General features: G+C 45.2%; 1 long non-coding RNA gene across 1 annotated transcript in view; it reads left to right on the forward strand.

Annotated features, from left to right (window-relative positions):
- The window catches only part of LOC141277783 (uncharacterized), a 41,727-nt gene extending 24,799 nt beyond the window's left edge, over positions 1 to 16,928 (forward strand). Inside the window, exon 3 of the long non-coding RNA XR_012329614.1 lies at positions 16,844 to 16,928. This is a non-coding gene — a long non-coding RNA (uncharacterized lncRNA). The remainder of the gene's footprint in view (positions 1 to 16,843) is intronic.
- The last annotated feature ends 2,278 nt before the right edge of the window (positions 16,929 to 19,206 follow it).

A 19,206-nucleotide genomic window follows, 5' to 3' on the forward strand; every position in this document is an offset into this window, starting at 1 on the left:
GAGTGCTGAGGGTGCAGACCCTTCTTCTGTAACTGCTGAGTGCTGAGTTGGGAGCCCTCATACCCTGGGGCGAGGGTCAGAGCTTCTCCCCAGCAGCCTCCCGGTGACGTTGATTGTCCCCAGGACCCCTGCCTCCCTGCTCGTCCACCTGAGCACCAGCATTGGAAGTGTTATAGATTCTAATGACCTTTAAGGGTCCAGGAAAGAGATGTGCAGAGACGCTGTGGGGGCCGGTTTCACCCCGCCCCACATTTGTTCGGCCACCTTAGGCTGACCGTCTCTGCCAGCCTAGATGCTCTGACCAGTAGTCTGCGCTTTCTTCAAGTTAGGCCCCTGAATTAACGTACAAACAGCACCAGGTGTCAGAGCCCTGCCCGCTCAAATCCCAGACAGTCCAGGGTCAGTGGTGATCAAGGACCATGATGGCTACTGAGTCAACAGCCTTTTGAAGTAAACAGGAGTCCAGCCGGTCTTATTGGCCACCATCATCACGGTGTCTGTAGGCTTTTCTATGGTGACAGTGTGGTATACTGTTCCCCCGCCAAGATTATTAGCTCCCCTCTGGGTGCAGTAAGTCCTGCAAGCAGTAGTCTACTCTTTTGGGACACACTCTTGTTGTTTTATGAGAGAAACTCCAGGTCAAGTGATGTTCACACGAGTCGTCATGGTGCCCTGTTGCCCCCGGTTATCTCTCTGGATGTTGGAGTTGGAGGGCCTCCTCACTCGAGGTCGGTGTGCCCACGGAGCGAACCCTGCAACTTCAGGGCATGGTTGGTGGTTAGGATCACCACGTGGGGTCCTTTTCCCTTAGGAGGGAGGTGGCCTTTTGGGCTGCTGATTTCCAGGTTTTTAGATACCGCCAGTATCTTGGCCAGATGTGGCAGTGGGCCAAGCCCCTTAGTGACCGTAGTTTATCCTACCTGGATGGCATTCTTGCATTGTTCCATTTCAAGTGGTCCCAGTTTTTGCACTAATTCTCCAATGGCGATTCACCTTTCACCGGGAATGTAAAGGTCAAAGGGTTTAGCTAAATTAGGGAGTTCCAGGGCAAGGGTCTGAATTGACTGCTCTTTCCATTCTTGAAAGGCCACTTCTGGATTCTATTCAAAAGGATCATCATCTTTTCCTTTCAGTGTTTCATATAGAGGCCCAGCTAGTAGACTGTAGTTAGGGATCCAGAAGCAGCAAACCCTGGCCTCCCCAGGAACCCCTAAGCTGTCTTCTAGTTTTAGAAAGGGGTAAGGCTGAAAATGGTTTCTTCCCTTTCCTGGGATGGGCTTCTCTGACCTTCTGTGAGAATGAAGCCCAGGCAGGTCACCGCAGTCTGTGATATTTGAGCTTTTTCTTGGACAACTTCTATCCTTTATTGGCTTGGTAGTTCAGAGGCCTCCTTAGTAGGGCTGGTGATCAGAATGTCGTCTGCATATTGAAGGAGGGTTTCCTTTTCCAGAGGTAGAACTTTTAGGTCTTTAGCTAAGCTTTCCCCAAAGATGGTGTGGGAATTTTTGCACCCTTGGGGCCAGACGGCCCGGAAGTATTGTTTTAGTTGTATGTTGAGTCCTGCCACTCACAAGCCAAAATTTCTTGTGACTCTGGGACTAATGGAATACAAAAGAAGGCATCATTGAAGACTAATACAGAATACCATGTCCTGGTGGTTGGTAGAATGACCAGCAGGGTGTAGGAATTAGGAGCAACTGGAGGTATATCCTCGGTGGCTTCACTGACTGTCCTGACATCCTTTACCAGGTCCCCAGCAGCCCATGGGGCTCTCGTGGTCAGACCAATCCCAGAATATGGAGCTCACCTGGGCAGGTACCCCACCCCCACCCCAGCCCACGGGGCTCTCGTGGTCAGGCCCCTCCCAGGATACAGAGCTACCCTTGCAGGTACCGTGGCAGGGCTGGGCACACAGGAACCGTGCACATAGCCCTCATTGCAGAGCACCCCCAGCTCACCTGTCGCTCAGAGCTGACACAGAGCACCTCAGAGCAGGACTTGAACTAACAAACAGCAGCTGCGACAGGTCTGTGACCCTGGGCATCACTCCGTGAGGCCTCCCTCCACCTGGTCTTCCAGAGACTTCCACTGCACCCGGGGCACCAGGCCTCTGTCTCCAACCACCACCCACCCCTCCTCTCCCTGACTCCTGGGTTCCTCTCATTAGGAGAGGGTTTTCTTGAAGTTGTCTCCCACTCATGGGCCAGATAAAATGATTAGAAAACAAGCCAAAGCTGCAGCCCCTTGTCTATCCTGACTCTCAGGAGCCCACACCTGTTCCTTGGACCTGGCCGGTTCAGCAAGTTCCATTTTCTGCAACTGTGAGCCCCTGAGGGGTGATGATTGGCTGACCTGGGCAGCCTTACCGTGCCGGCCAGCCCTCCCCAGGTGTGCCTGGGTTGAGATCAATATAAATACCACTCCAGGCAGCAAGAGCCCCTGCAGCCGTGCCTGACGCCATTTTCTCTGCCCTGTCAGCAGTCTCGGGGCTGGGCTGGTGGGAGGGAGTGAGAGGCCACGGCTTTGTGGGTGGCCCAGTGTGAGTGGGGCTCTGCTGGACTTTCTGCAGCAGTTGCCAGGCTGCCACCTGCTAAAGAAGAGGATGTGTCACCCATACCTGCTGCTGGAATTTCTCCCTGGGCAGAGGTGAGGAAGGAAAAAAGCAGTGGGGGCAGGGACAGGACGGGTATCTCAGGCAGGGAAATGGAAATCTTCCAGAAGAGCACCCAGGGCCAGGACCATCCTGGCTGGCCTGCAGGCACCAAGTCGGCCGGCATGCTGTCACTCGTGTGGCTCTATGGCCCTTCCTCTAGGCTTTCAAGTCCTTGTATATATTCAGGTGTTTTACCTGGGACGGGTGGGAATAGTTCAGCAGCAACTGGCCTGGGGCTCAGCTCACGTTTACTCACAGATGCCTCGGCACGGTGCCCCAGCTTTGCAATGAGGACGCTTGTTGCGTGGGGGCTGCTGGCTGAATGGGAGACGATTCCCCACCACTGACCAACTTCAGAATTGTTTACAACTGGAGCAAGTGCCCTGATACGGTTTTCCTCTGTGTAACTGGTGGGTTCTGTGTTTTTTTTCTCTTTTTCGTTTTTGGTTCAAGGTAGATTTTATTCCTCTTTTTTGTATTTACAGATATAAGCATGGAAATAATTTATTCATATAAATACATGTATGTGCAGGGAATAATTGTTTTTTCTGTTTTATTTTTTAAATTTTATTTCTTTTTAATTTTGAATTTTATTTTATATTTTTATACAGCAGGTTCTTATTGGTTATCTATTTTATACATATAAATGTATACATGCCAATCCCAGTCTCTCAACTCCTCCCACCACCACCCCCCCAACAGCTTTCCCCCCTTGTTGTCCATACGTTTGTTGTCTACATCTGTTGCTCTATTTATGCCTTGCAAAATGGTTAATCTGTACAGTTTTTCTAGGTTCCACATATATGCATGAATATACAAGATTTGTTTTTCTCTTTCTGACTTACTTCACTCTGTATGACAGTCTCTAGATCCATCGACGTCTCTACAAATGACCCAATTTCATTCCTTTTCATGGCTTAGTAATATTCCATTTTATATATGTACCACAGCTTTATGCATTCGTCTGTCTGTGGGCATTTAGGTTGCTTCCATTACCTCGATATTGTAAATAGTGATGCAATGAACATTGCGGTGAATGACTCTTTTTGATTTATGGTTTTGTCTGGGTATATGTCCAGTACTGGGATTGCTGTATCATATGGTAATTCTATTGTTAGTTTCTTAAGAAATTCCATATTGTTCTCCATAATGACTGTATCAATTTATATTCCCAACAATAGTGGAAGAGGGTTCCTTTTCTCCACACCCTTTCCAGCATTTTTTGTTTGTAGATTTTCAATGATGCCTATTCTACCAGGTGTGAGGTGATACCTCATTGTTGAATCCATTTCGTTGAGCAAGGGGTAGCTCTTGTCTATTACATATTTGGCTTATGGAACGGTATCTGTGCTAATTTCAAACTCTGCTTTTATGCAGCACCCCAACTCACCTTCCCCCTTAAGCAGGCATAAGTTGGTTTTCTAAACTTGAGACCCTGTTCTGTTTTGTAATTCAGTTCATGTGTAGCCAAGTTCACATTCCGTGTATTAGTGATACCTTATGATGTTTCTTTTTCTGTGTGACTTATTTCACTTAGAATCATCGTGCCTCAATCCACTCATTATGCTGGTACGGGCCTGGTGACATAGATTTCATTGCTGAGTGGTATTCTGTTGTACATAAGTACCGCAACTTCTTTATCCATTATTTGCTCTCTGGGATATTTAACTTGTGCCGTAGAAGAGATTCCTGTAAAAAGAGCCGTCCCAAATTTTGGGGTTGCTGTGTCTTTTTGATATTAATTTCCCTAAGCTATAGGACCATAAGTGGAAGTGCCCTAGGCTCTGTTGCTTTGTTTTTTAGATGTTTCAGGAAACACCATACACTTCTCCCGAGTGTCTGTTGGCAATTTACATCCCGCCCATCAGCATAACAAGGCTCCCAGTTCTCCATGGCCTGTCCTGCCTTTCTGGATTTTACACTTTATTCAGATGGCCCTTTTGACCGGGGGGAAGTGAGACTTCATTGTAGTGCAGATTTCCTTTGCAAGCTTGCTTGGTTGGCCAAAAAGGGCGTATGCGTTTTTTCCTGAATATATTCAGGAAAAAACGCATACGCCCTTTTGGCCAAGTGCATCATTGTGGACGTTCTGCCTCTTTTCCTATGCTTTCAATGCAATTCCAGTCTACCTCCTGAAATCGGTATCCTGCAATTCTGCCCCGCTTTCAAGTCCTCTTGGCAGCCTTACTTCAGTCTATTTTTGGACGATAGCTGTCATTTATAACTCTGCAGGTTTGTGAATTACAGATGCCCCTGAGCTCCTTTCTTCAACTCGCTTTCTTGTGAGCTGGCCGCAACACCGCAGGATGGCTTCAGGCCCTAATCTGGTTCCGGCACGGCACGCTGAGCCTTTGGTTATTTCCTCTTCCTGGTGGGAAATGAGAGTTAAATTTGCCCGTCCAGACACCTCCAGCTAGTCTCTCATTGGTTCTCGCTATTCCTGTTCATCTTCCGCAGAAATTGCAAACTGGGCCAAACAGGAGGTTAAAGGCGCTGACTCTCCAAGTCGGGAGAGTGTTAGTAAAGCGTCTGGAATGTTGCACCCGAGTACCAGGGGAGGAAAACTGAGACATATTTGAACACGTCTCCCATTCACACGGTTGATCATACTCTGGGTTCCACATGCATGTTTTAGCTGAAGGAAGAATACCTTAAACCTGGAGAGTTGAGACCCGTGGAATGGGTACCATGCAATATGACTTCAAAGGGTCTTCATTTGCTCACCGAACCTCTCCAATCCTATCACTGCTGCGTTTATGCCCCTGTACACATGCTTGATTCTCTTTCGGAGACATAGCAATCCATAGGTTTTAAGATACTTACTAGTCAGGTACATTCTTAGGCGTTTAATATGGGGTGTTGAGTCCATTTCGTTGAGCAAGGAGTAGCTCTTGTCTATTCCATATTTGGCTTAAGGAACTTTATCTGTGCTCATTTCAATCTCTGGTTTTATGCAGCACCCCAACTCACCTTTCCCCTTAAGCAAGCATAAGTTGGTTTTCTAAATTTGAGACCCTGTTCTGTTCTGTAATTCAGTTCCTGTGTAGCCAAGTTTACATTCCGTGTATTACTGATATCTTATGATGTTTCTTTTTCTGTGTGACTTATTTCAGTTAGAATCATCATACCTGAATCCACTCATTGTGCTGCTAAGGGCCTGATGACATAGATTTCATTGCTGAGTGATATTGCTTTGTAAGTAAATACCACAACTTCTTTATCCATTTTTCACTTTCTGCGATGTTGAACTTGTACTGTAAACGAGGTTCTTGTAAACAGAGGCGTCCCAAACTTTGGGGTGGCTGTGTCTTTTTGATTTTAATTTCCCTAAGCTATAGGACCATAAGTGGAAGTGCCCTAGGCTCTGTTGCTTTGTTTTTTAGATGTTTCAGGAAACACCATACACTTCTCACAAGTGTCTGTTGGCAATTTACATCCCGCCCATCAGCATAACAAGGCTCCCAGTTCTCCATGGCCTGTCCTGCCTTTCTGGATTTTACACTTTTTTCAGATGGCCCTTTTGACCGGGGGGAAGTGAGACTTCATTGTAGTGCAGATTTCCTTTGCAAGCTTGCTTGGTTGGCCAAAAAGGGCGTATGCGTTTTTTCCTGAATATATTCAGGAAAAAACGCATACGCCCTTTTTGGCCAAGTGCATCATTGTGGACGTTCTGCCTCTTTTCCTATGCTTTCAATGCAATTCCAGTCTACCTCCTGAAATCGGTTTCCTGCAATTCTGCCCCGCTTTCAAGTCCTCTTGGCAGCCTTACTTCAGTCTATTTTTGGACAATAGCTGTCATTTATAACTCTGCAGGTTTGTGAATTACAGTGCCCCTGAGCTCCTTTCTTCAACTCGCTTTCTTGTGAGCTGGCCGCAACACCGCAGGATGGCTTCAGGCCCTAATCTGGTTCCGGCACGGCACGCTGAGCCTTTGGTTAATTCCTCTTCCTGGTGGGAAATGAGAGTTAAATTTGCCCGTCCAGACACCTCCAGCTAGCCTCTCATTGGTTCTCGCTATTCCTGTTCATCTTCCGCAGAAATTGCAAACTGGGCCAAACAGGAGGTTAAAGGCGACTGACTCTCCAAGTGGGGAGAGTGTTAGTAAAGCGTCTGGAATGTTGCACCCGAGTACCAGGGGAGGAAAACTGAGACATATTTGAACACGTCTCCCGATCACATGGTTGATCATACTCTGGGTTCCACATGCATGTTTTAGCTGAAGGAAGAATACCTTAAACCTGGAGTAGTTGAAACCCGTGGAATGGGTACCATGCAATATGACTTCAAAGGGTCTTCATTTGCTCACCGAACCTCTCCAATCCTATCACTGCTGCGTTTATGCCCCTGTACACATGCTTGATTCTCTTTCGGAGACATAGCAATCCATAGGTTTTAAGATACTTACTAGTCAGGTACATTCTTAGGCGTTTAATATGCGGTGTTGAGTCCATTTCGTTGAGCAAGGAGTAGCTCTTGTCTATTCCATATTTGGCTTAAGGAACTTTATCTGTGCTCATTTCAATCTCTGGTTTTATGCAGCACCCCAACTCACCTTTCCCCTTAAGCAAGCATAAGTTGGTTTTCTAAATTTGAGACCCTGTTCTGTTCTGTAATTCAGTTCCTGTGTAGCCAAGTTTACATTCCGTGTATTACTGATATCTTATGATGTTTCTTTTTCTGTGTGACTTATTTCAGTTAGAATCATCATACCTGAATCCACTCATTGTGCTGCTAAGGGCCTGATGACATAGATTTCATTGCTGAGTGATATTGCTTTGTAAGTAAATACCACAACTTCTTTATCCATTTTTCACTTTCTGCGATGTTGAACTTGTACTGTAAACGAGGTTCTTGTAAACAGAGGCGTCCCAAACTTTAGGGTGGCTGTGTCTTTTTGATTTTAATTTCCCTAAGCTATAGGACCATAAGTGGAAGTGCCCTAGGCTCTGTTGCTTTGTTTTTTAGATGTTTCAGGAAACACCATACACTTCTCCCGAGTGTCTGTTGGCAATTTACATCCCGCCCATCAGCATAACAAGGCTCCCAGTTCTCCATGGCCTGTCCTGCCTTTCTGGATTTTACACTTTTTTCAGATGGCCCTTTTGACCGGGGGGAAGTGAGACTTCATTGTAGTGCAGATTTCCTTTGCAAGCTTGCTTGGTTGGCCAAAAAGGGCGTATGCGTTTTTTCCTGAATATATTCAGGAAAAAACGCATACGCCCTTTTTGGCCAAGTGCATCATTGTGGACGTTCTGCCTCTTTTCCTATGCTTTCAATGCAATTCCAGTCTACCTCCTGAAATCGGTTTCCTGCAATTCTGCCCCGCTTTCAAGTCCTCTTGGCAGCCTTACTTCAGTCTATTTTTGGACGATAGCTGTCATTTATAACTCTGCAGGTTTGTGAATTACAGTGCCCCTGAGCTCCTTTCTTCAACTCGCTTTCTTGTGAGCCTGGCCGCAACACCGCAGGATGGCTTCAGGCCCTAATCTGGTTCCGGCACGGCACGCTGAGCCTTTGGTTAATTCCTCTTCCTGGTGGGAAATGAGAGTTAAATTTGCCCGTCCAGACACCTCCAGCTAGTCTCTCATTGGTTCTCGCTATTCCTGTTCATCTTCCGCAGAAATTGCAAACTGGGCCAAACAGGAGGTTAAAGGCGCTGACTCTCCAAGTGGGGAGAGTGTTAGTAAAGCGTCTGGAATGTTGCACCCGAGTACCAGGGGAGGAAAACTGAGACATATTTGAACACGTCTCCCGATCACATGGTTGATCATACTCTGGGTTCCACATGCATGTTTTAGCTGAAGGAAGAATACCTTAAACCTGGAGTAGTTGAAGACCCGTGGAATGGGTACCATGCAATATGACTTCAAAGGGTCTTCATTTGCTCACCGAACCTCTCCAATCCTATCACTGCTGCGTTTATGCCCCTGTACACATGCTTGATTCTCTTTCGGAGACATAGCAATCCATAGGTTTTAAGATACTTACTAGTCAGGTACATTCTTAGGCGTTTAATATGCGGTGTTGAGTCCATTTCGTTGAGCAAGGAGTAGCTCTTGTCTATTCCATATTTGGCTTAAGGAACTTTATCTGTGCTCATTTCAATCTCTGGTTTTATGCAGCACCCCAACTCACCTTTACCCTTAAGCAAGCATAAGTTGGTTTTCTAAATTTGAGACCCTGTTCTGTTCTGTAATTCAGTTCCTGTGTAGCCAAGTTTACATTCCGTGTATTACTGATATCTTATGATGTTTCTTTTTCTGTGTGACTTATTTCAGTTAGAATCATCATACCTGAATCCACTCATTGTGCTGCTAAGGGCCTGATGACATAGATTTCATTGCTGAGTGATATTGCTTTGTAAGTAAATACCACAACTTCTTTATCCATTTTTCACTTTCTGCGATGTTGAACTTGTACTGTAAACGAGGTTCTTGTAAACAGAGCCGTTCCAAACTTTGGGGTGGCTGTGTCTTTTTGATTTTAATTTCCCTAAGCTATAGGACCATAAGTGGAAGTGCCCTAGGCTCTGTTGCTTTGTTTTTTAGATGTTTCAGGAAACACCATACACTTCTCCCGAGTGGTCTGTTGGCAATTTACATCCCGCCCATCAGCATAACAAGGCTCCCAGTTCTCCATGGCCTGTCCTGCCTTTCTGGATTTTACACTTTTTTCAGATGGCCCTTTTGACCGGGGGGAAGTGAGACTTCATTGTAGTGCAGATTTCCTTTGCAAGCTTGCTTGGTTGGCCAAAAAGGGCGTATGCGTTTTTTCCTGAATATATTCAGGAAAAAACGCATACGCCCTTTTTGGCCAAGTGCATCATTGTGGACGTTCTGCCTCTTTTCCTATGCTTTCAATGCAATTCCAGTCTACCTCCTGAAATCGGTTTCCTGCAATTCTGCCCCGCTTTCAAGTCCTCTTGGCAGCCTTACTTCAGTCTATTTTTGGACGATAGCTGTCATTTATAACTCTGCAGGTTTGTGAATTACAGTGCCCCTGAGCTCCTTTCTTCAACTCGCTTTCTTGTGACCTGGCCGCAACACCGCAGGATGGCTTCAGGCCCTAATCTGGTTCCGGCACGGCACGCTGAGCCTTTGGTTAATTTCCTCTTCCTGGTGGGAAATGAGAGTTAAATTTGCCCGTCCAGACACCTCCAGCTAGCCTCTCATTGGTTCTCGCTATTCCTGTTCATCTTCCGCAGAAATTGCAAACTGGGCCAAACAGGAGGTTAAAGGCGACTGACTCTCCAAGTGGGGAGAGTGTTAGTAAAGCGTCTGGAATGTTGCACCCGAGTACCAGGGGAGGAAAACTGAGACATATTTGAACACGTCTCCCGATTCACATGGTTGATCATACTCTGGGTTCCACATGCATGTTTTAGCTGAAGGAAGAATACCTTAAACCTGGAGTAGTTGAGACCCGTGGAATGGGTACCATGCAATATGACTTCAAAGGGTCTTCATTTGCTCACCGAACCTCTCCAATCCTATCACTGCTGCGTTTATGCCCCTGTACACATGCTTGATTCTCTTTCGGAGACATAGCAATCCATAGGTTTTAAGATACTTACTAGTCAGGTACATTCTTAGGCGTTTAATATGCGGTGTTGAGTCCATTTCGTTGAGCAAGGAGTAGCTCTTGTCTATTCCATATTTGGCTTAAGGAACTTTATCTGTGCTCATTTCAATCTCTGGTTTTATGCAGCACCCCAACTCACCTTTACCCTTAAGCAAGCATAAGTTGGTTTTCTAAATTTGAGACCCTGTTCTGTTCTGTAATTCAGTTCCTGTGTAGCCAAGTTTACATTCCGTGTATTACTGATATCTTATGATGTTTCTTTTTCTGTGTGACTTATTTCAGTTAGAATCATCATACCTGAATCCACTCATTGTGCTGCTAAGGGCCTGATGACATAGATTTCATTGCTGAGTGATATTGCTTTGTAAGTAAATACCACAACTTCTTTATCCATTTTTCACTTTCTGCGATGTTGAACTTGTACTGTAAACGAGGTTCTTGTAAACAGAGCCGTTCCAAACTTTGGGGTGGCTGTGTCTTTTTGATTTTAATTTCCCTAAGCTATAGGACCATAAGTGGAAGTGCCCTAGGCTCTGTTGCTTTGTTTTTTAGATGTTTCAGGAAACACCATACACTTCTCCCGAGTGTCTGTTGGCAATTTACATCCCGCCCATCAGCATAACAAGGCTCCCAGTTCTCCATGGCCTGTCCTGCCTTTCTGGATTTTACACTTTTTTCAGATGGCCCTTTTGACCGGGGGGAAGTGAGACTTCATTGTAGTGCAGATTTCCTTTGCAAGCTTGCTTGGTTGGCCAAAAAGGGCGTATGCGTTTTTTCCTGAATATATTCAGGAAAAAACGCATACGCCCTTTTTGGCCAAGTGCATCATTGTGGACGTTCTGCCTCTTTTCCTATGCTTTCAATGCAATTCCAGTCTACCTCCTGAAATCGGTTTCCTGCAATTCTGCCCCGCTTTCAAGTCCTCTTGGCAGCCTTACTTCAGTCTATTTTTGGACGATAGCTGTCATTTATAACTCTGCAGGTTTGTGAATTACAGTGCCCCTGAGCTCCTTTCTTCAACTCGCTTTCTTGTGAGCTGGCCGCAACACCGCAGGATGGCTTCAGGCCCTAATCTGGTTCCGGCACGGCACGCTGAGCCTTTGGTTAATTCCTCTTCCTGGTGGGAAATGAGAGTTAAATTTGCCCGTCCAGACACCTCCAGCTAGTCCTCTCATTGGTTCTCGCTATTCCTGTTCATCTTCCGCAGAAATTGCAAACTGGGCCAAACAGGAGGTTAAAGGCGCTGACTCTCCAAGTGGGGAGAGGGTTAGTAAAGCGTCTGGAATGTTGCACCCGAGTACCAGGGGAGGAAAACTGAGACATATTTGAACACGTCTCCCGATCACATGGTTGATCATACTCTGGGTTCCACATGCATGTTTTAGCTGAAGGAAGAATACCTTAAACCTGGGTAGTTGAAACCCGTGGAATGGGTACCATGCAATATGACTTCAAAGGGTCTTCATTTGCTCACCGAACCTCTCCAATCCTATCACTGCTGCGTTTATGCCCCTGTACACATGCTTGATTCTCTTTCGGAGACATAGCAATCCATAGGTTTTAAGATACTTACTAGTCAGGTACATTCTTAGGCGTTTAATATGGGGTGTTGAGTCCATTTCGTTGAGCAAGGAGTAGCTCTTGTCTATTCCATATTTGGCTTAAGGAACTTTATCTGTGCTCATTTCAATCTCTGGTTTTATGCAGCACCCCAACTCACCTTTACCCTTAAGCAAGCATAAGTTGGTTTTCTAAATTTGAGACCCTGTTCTGTTCTGTAATTCAGTTCCTGTGTAGCCAAGTTTACATTCCGTGTATTACTGATATCTTATGATGTTTCTTTTTCTGTGTGACTTATTTCAGTTAGAATCATCATACCTGAATCCACTCATTGTGCTGCTAAGGGCCTGATGACATAGATTTCATTGCTGAGTGATATTGCTTTGTAAGTAAATACCACAACTTCTTTATCCATTTTTCACTTTCTGCGATGTTGAACTTGTACTGTAAACGAGGTTCTTGTAAACAGAGCCGTTCCAAATTTTGGGGTGGCTGTGTCTTTTTGATTTTAATTTCCCTAAGCTATAGGACCATAAGTGGAAGTGCCCTAGGCTTTGTTGCTTTGTTTTTTAGATGTTTCAGGAAACACCATACACTTCTCCCTAGTGTCTGTTGGCAATTTACATCCCGCCCATCAGCATAACAAGGCTCCCAGTTCTCCATGGCCTGTCCTGCCTTTCTGGATTTTACACTTTTTTCAGATGGCCCTTTTGACCGGGGGGAAGTGAGACTTCATTGTAGTGCAGATTTCCTTTGCAAGCTTGCTTGGTTGGCCAAAAAGGGCGTATGCGTTTTTTCCTGAATATATTCAGGAAAAAACGCATACGCCCTTTTTGGCCAAGTGCATCATTGTGGACGTTCTGCCTCTTTTCCTATGCTTTCAATGCAATTCCAGTCTACCTCCTGAAATCGGTTTCCTGCAATTCTGCCCCGCTTTCAAGTCCTCTTGGCAGCCTTACTTCAGTCTATTTTTGGACGATAGCTGTCATTTATAACTCTGCAGGTTTGTGAATTACAGTGCCCCTGAGCTCCTTTCTTCAACTCGCTTTCTTGTGACCTGGCCGCAACACCGTAGGATGGCTTCAGGCCCTAATCTGGTTCCGGCACGGCACGCTGAGCCTTTGGTTAATTCCTCTTCCTGGTGGGAAATGAGAGTTAAATTTGCCCGTCCAGACACCTCCAGCTAGCCTCTCATTGGTTCTCGCTATTCCTGTTCATCTTCCGCAGAAATTGCAAACTGGGCCAAACAGGAGGTTAAAGGCGACTGACTCTCCAAGTGGGGAGAGTGTTAGTAAAGCGTCTGGAATGTTGCACCCGAGTACCAGGGGAGGAAAACTGAGACATATTTGAACACGTCTCCCGATTCACATGGTTGATCATACTCTGGGTTCCACATGCATGTTTTAGCTGAAGGAAGAATACCTTAAACCTGGAGTAGTTGAAGACCCGTGGAATGGGTACCATGCAATATGACTTCAAAGGGTCTTCATTTGCTCACCGAACCTCTCCAATCCTATCACTGCTGCGTTTATGCCCCTGTACACATGCTTGATTCTCTTTCGGAGACATAGCAATCCATAGGTTTTAAGATACTTACTAGTCAGGTACATTCTTAGGCGTTTAATATGCGGTGTTGAGTCCATTTCGTTGAGCAAGGAGTAGCTCTTGTCTATTCCATATTTGGCTTAAGGAACTTTATCTGTGCTCATTTCAATCTCTGGTTTTATGCAGCACCCCAACTCACCTTTCCCCTTAAGCAAGCATAAGTTGGTTTTCTAAATTTGAGTCCCTGTTCTGTTCTATAATTCAGTTCCTGTGTAGCCAAGTTTACATTCCGTGTATTACTGATATCTTATGATGTTTCTTTTTCTGTGTGACTTATTTCAGTTAGAATCATCATACCTGAATCCACTCATTGTGCTGCTAAGGGCCTGATGACATAGATTTCATTGCTGAGTGATATTGCTTTGTAAGTAAATACCACAACTTCTTTATCCATTTTTCACTTTCTGCGATGTTGAACTTGTACTGTAAACGAGGTTCTTGTAAACAGGGCCGTTCCAAACTTTGGGGTGGCTGTGTCTTTTTGATTTTAATTTCCCTAAGCTATAGGACCATAAGTGGAAGTGCCCTAGGCTCTGTTGCTTTGTTTTTTAGATGTTTCAGGAAACACCATACACTTCTCCCGAGTGTCTGTTGGCAATTTACATCCCGCCCATCAGCATAACAAGGCTCCCAGTTCTCCATGGCCTGTCCTGCCTTTCTGGATTTTACACTTTTTTCAGATGGCCCTTTTGACCGGGGGGAAGTGAGACTTCATTGTAGTGCAGATTTCCTTTGCAAGCTTGCTTGGTTGGCCAAAAAGGGCGTATGCGTTTTTTCCTGAATATATTCAGGAAAAAACGCATACGCCCTTTTTGGCCAAGTGCATCATTGTGGACGTTCTGCCTCTTTTCCTATGCTTTCAATGCAATTCCAGTCTACCTCCTGAAATCGGTTTCCTGCAATTCTGCCCCGCTTTCAAGTCCTCTTGGCAGCCTTACTTCAGTCTATTTTTGGACGATAGCTGTCATTTATAACTCTGCAGGTTTGTGAATTACAGTGCCCCTGAGCTCCTTTCTTCAACTCGCTTTCTTGTGACCTGGCCGCAACACCGCAGGATGGCTTCAGGCCCTAATCTGGTTCCGGCACGGCACGCTGAGCCTTTGGTTAATTCCTCTTCCTGGTGGGAAATGAGAGTTAAATTTGCCCGTCCAGACACCTCCAGCTAGCCTCATTGGTTCTCGCTATTCCTGTTCATCTTCCGCAGAAATTGCAAACTGGGCCAAACAGGAGGTTAAAGGGACTGACTCTCCAAGTCGGGAGAGTGTTAGTAAAGCGTCTGGAATGTTGCACCCGAGTACCAGGGGAGGAAAACTGAGACATATTTGAACACGTCTCCCGATTACATGGTTGATCATACTCTGGGTTCCACATGCATGTTTTAGCTGAAGGAAGAATACCTTAAACCTGGAGTAGTTGAAGACCCGTGGAATGGGTACCATGCAATATGACTTCAAAGGGTCTTCATTTGCTCACCGAACCTCTCCAATCCTATCACTGCTGCGTTTATGCCCCTGTACACATGCTTGATTCTCTTTCGGAGACATAGCAATCTATAGGTTTTAAGATACTTACTAGTCAGGTACATTCTTAGGCGTTTAATATGCGGTGTTGAGTCCATTTCGTTGAGCAAGGAGTAGCTCTTGTCTATTCCATATTTGGCTTAAGGAACTTTATCTGTGCTCATTTCAATCTCTGGTTTTATGCAGCACCCCAACTCACCTTTCCCCTTAAGCAAGCATAAGTTGGTTTTCTAAATTTGAGACCCTGTTCTGTTCTGTAATTCAGTTCCTGTGTAGCCAAGTTTACATTCCGTGTATTACTGATATCTTATGATGTTTCTTTTTCTGTGTGACTTATTTCAGTTAGAATCATCATACCTGAATCCACTCATTGTGCTGCTAAGGGCCTGATGACATAGATTTCATTGCTGAGTGATATTGCTTTGTAAGTAAATACCACAACTTCTTTATCCATTTTTCACTTTCTGCGATGTTGAACTTGTACTGTAAACGAGGTTCTTGTAAACAGAGCCGTTCCCAAACTTTGGGGTGGCTGTGTCTTTTTGATTTTAATTTCCCTAAGCTATAGGACCATAAGTGGAAGTGCCCTAGGCTCTGTTGCTTTGTTTTTTAGATGTTTCAGGAAACACCATACACTTCTCCCGAGTGGTCTGTTGGCAATTTACATCCCGCCCATCAGCATAACAAGGCTCCCAGTTCTCCATGGCCTGTCCTGCCTTTCTGGATTTTACACTTTTTTCAGATGGCCCTTTTGACCGGGGGGAAGTGAGACTTCATTGTAGTGCAGATTTCCTTTGCAAGCTTGCTTGGTTGGCCAAAAAGGGCGTATGCGTTTTTTCCTGAATATATTCAGGAAAAAACGCATACGCCCTTTTTGGCCAAGTGCATCATTGTGGACGTTCTGCCTCTTTTCCTATGCTTTCAATGCAATTCCAGTCTACCTCCTGAAATCGGTTTCCTGCAATTCTGCCCCGCTTTCAAGTCCTCTTGGCAGCCTTACTTCAGTATATTTTTGGACGATAGCTGTCATTTATAACTCTGCAGGTTTGTGAATTACAGTGCCCCTGAGCTCCTTTCTTCAACTCGCTTTCTTGTGAGCTGGCCGCAACACCGCAGGATGGCTTCAGGCCCTAATCTGGTTCCGGCACGGCACGCTGAGCCTTTGGTTATTTCCTCTTCCTGGTGGGAAATGAGAGTTAAATTTGCCCGTCCAGACACCTCCAGCTAGTCTCTCATTGGTTCTCGCTATTCCTGTTCATCTTCCGCAGAAATTGCAAACTGGGCCAAACAGGAGGTTAAAGGGACTGACTCTCCAAGTGGGGAGAGTGTTAGTAAAGCGTCTGGAATGTTGCACCCGAGTACCAGGGTACGAAAACTGAGACATATTTGAACACGTCTCCCGATCACATGGTTGATCATACTCTGGGTTCCACATGCATGTTTTAGCTGAAGGAAGAATACCTAAAACCTGAGTAGTTGAAACCCGTGGAATGGGTACCATGCAATATGACTTCAAAGGGTCTTCATTTGCTCACCGAACCTCTCCAATCCTATCACTGCTGCGTTTATGCCCCTGTACACATGCTTGATTCTCTTTCGGAGACATAGCAATCCATAGGTTTTAAGATACTTACTAGTCAGGTACATTCTTAGGCGTTTAATATGCGGTGTTGAGTCCATTTCGTTGAGCAAGGAGTAGCTCTTGTCTATTCCATATTTGGCTTAAGGAACTTTATCTGTGCTCATTTCAATCTCTGGTTTTATGCAGCACCCCAACTCACCTTTCCCCTTAAGCAAGCATAAGTTGGTTTTCTAAATTTGAGACCCTGTTCTGTTCTGTAATTCAGTTCCTGTGTAGCCAAGTTTACATTCCGTGTATTACTGATATCTTATGATGTTTCTTTTTCTGTGTGACTTATTTCAGTTAGAATCATCATACCTGAATCCACTCATTGTGCTGCTAAGGGCCTGATGACACAGATTTCATTGCTGAGTGATATTGCTTTGTAAGTAAATACCACAACTTCTTTATCCATTTTTCACTTTCTGCGATGTTGAACTTGTACTGTAAACGAGGTTCTTGTAAACAGAGGCCGTTCCCAAACTTTGGGGTGGCTGTGTCTTTTTGATTTTAATTTCCCTAAGCTATAGGACCATAAGTGGAAGTGCCCTAGGCTCTGTTGCTTTGTTTTTTAGATGTTTCAGGAAACACCATACACTTCTCCAGAGTGGTCTGTTGGCAATTTACATCCCGCCCATCAGCATAACAAGGCTCCCAGTTCTCCATGGCCTGTCCTGCCTTTCTGGATTTTACACTTTTTTCAGATGGCCCTTTTGACCGGGGGGAAGTGAGACTTCATTGTAGTGCAGATTTCCTTTGCAAGCTTGCTTGGTTGGCCAAAAAGGGCGTATGCGTTTTTTCCTGAATATATTCAGGAAAAAACGCATACGCCCTTTTTGGCCAAGTGCATCATTGTGGACGTTCTGCCTCTTTTCCTATGCTTTCAATGCAATTCCAGTCTACCTCCTGAAATCGGTTTCCTGCAATTCTGCCCGGCTTTCAAGTCCTCTTGGCAGCCTTACTTCAGTCTATTTTTGGACGATAGCTGTCATTTATAACTCTGCAGGTTTGTGAATTACAGTGCCCCTGAGCTCCTTTCTTCAACTCGCTTTCTTGTGAGCCTGGCCGCAACACCGCAGGATGGCTTCAGGCCCTAATCTGGTTCCGGCACGGCACGCTGAGCCTTTGGTTAATTCCTCTTCCTGGTGGGAAATGAGAGTTAAATTTGCCCGTCCAGACACCTCCAGCTAGTCTCTCATTGGTTCTCGCTATTCCTGTTCATCTTCCGCAGAAATTGCAAACTGGGCCAAACAGGAGGTTAAAGGCGACTGACTCTCCAAGTGGGGAGAGTGTTAGTAAAGCGTCTGGAATGTTGCACCCGAGTACCAGGGGAGGAAAACTGAGACATATTTGAACACGTCTCCCGATCACATGGTTGATCATACTCTAGGTTCCACATGCATGTTTTAGCTGAAGGAAGAATACCTTAAACCTGGGTAGTTGAAACCCGTGGAATGGGTACCATGCAATATGACTTCAAAGGGTCTTCATTTGCTCACCGAACCTCTCCAATCCTATCACTGCTGCGTTTATGCCCCTGTACACATGCTTGATTCTCTTTCGGAGACATAGCAATCCATAGGTTTTAAGATACTTACTAGTCAGGTACATTCTTAGGCGTTTAATATGCGGTGTTGAGTCCATTTCGTTGAGCAAGGAGTAGCTCTTGTCTATTCCATATTTGGCTTAAGGAACTTTATCTGTGCTCATTTCAATCTCTGGTTTTATGCAGCACCCCAACTCACCTTTCCCCTTAAGCAAGCATAAGTTGGTTTTCTAAATTTGAGACCCTGTTCTGTTCTGTAATTCAGTTCCTGTGTAGCCAAGTTTCCATTCCGTGTATTACTGATATCTTATGATGTTTCTTTTTCTGTGTGACTTATTTCAGTTAGAATCATCATACCTGAATCCACTCATTGTGCTGCTAAGGGCCTGATGACATAGATTTCATTGCTGAGTGATATTGCTTTGTAAGTAAATACCACAACTTCTTTATCCATTTTTCACTTTCTGCGATGTTGAACTTGTACTGTAAACGAGGTTCTTGTAAACAGAGCCGTTCCCAAACTTTGGGGTGGCTGTGTCTTTTTGATTTTAATTTCCCTAAGCTATAGGACCATAAGTGGAAGTGCCCTAGGCTCTGTTGCTTTGTTTTTTAGATGTTTCAGGAAACACCATACACTTCTCCCGAGTGGTCTGTTGGCAATTTACATCCCGCCCATCAGCATAACAAGGCTCCCAGTTCTCCATGGCCTGTCCTGCCTTTCTGGATTTTACACTTTTTTCAGATGGCCCTTTTGACCGGGGGGAAGTGAGACTTCATTGTAGTGCAGATTTCCTTTGCAAGCTTGCTTGGTTGGCCAAAAAGGGCGTATGCGTTTTTTCCTGAATATATTCAGGAAAAAACGCATACGCCCTTTTTGGCCAAGTGCATCATTGTGGACGTTCTGCCTCTTTTCCTATGCTTTCAATGCAATTCCAGTCTACCTCCTGAAATCGGTTTCCTGCAATTCTGCCCCGCTTTCAAGTCCTCTTGGCAGCCTTACTTCAGTCTATTTTTGGACGATAGCTGTCATTTATAACTCTGCAGGTTTGTGAATTACAGTGCCCCTGAGCTCCTTTCTTCAACTCGCTTTCTTGTGAGCCTGGCCGCAACACCGCAGGAT

Source organism: Tursiops truncatus, unplaced genomic scaffold, assembly GCF_011762595.2.
Source record: "Tursiops truncatus isolate mTurTru1 unplaced genomic scaffold, mTurTru1.mat.Y mat_scaffold_69_arrow_ctg1, whole genome shotgun sequence".
Classification (NCBI taxonomy): domain Eukaryota; kingdom Metazoa; phylum Chordata; class Mammalia; order Artiodactyla; family Delphinidae; genus Tursiops; species Tursiops truncatus.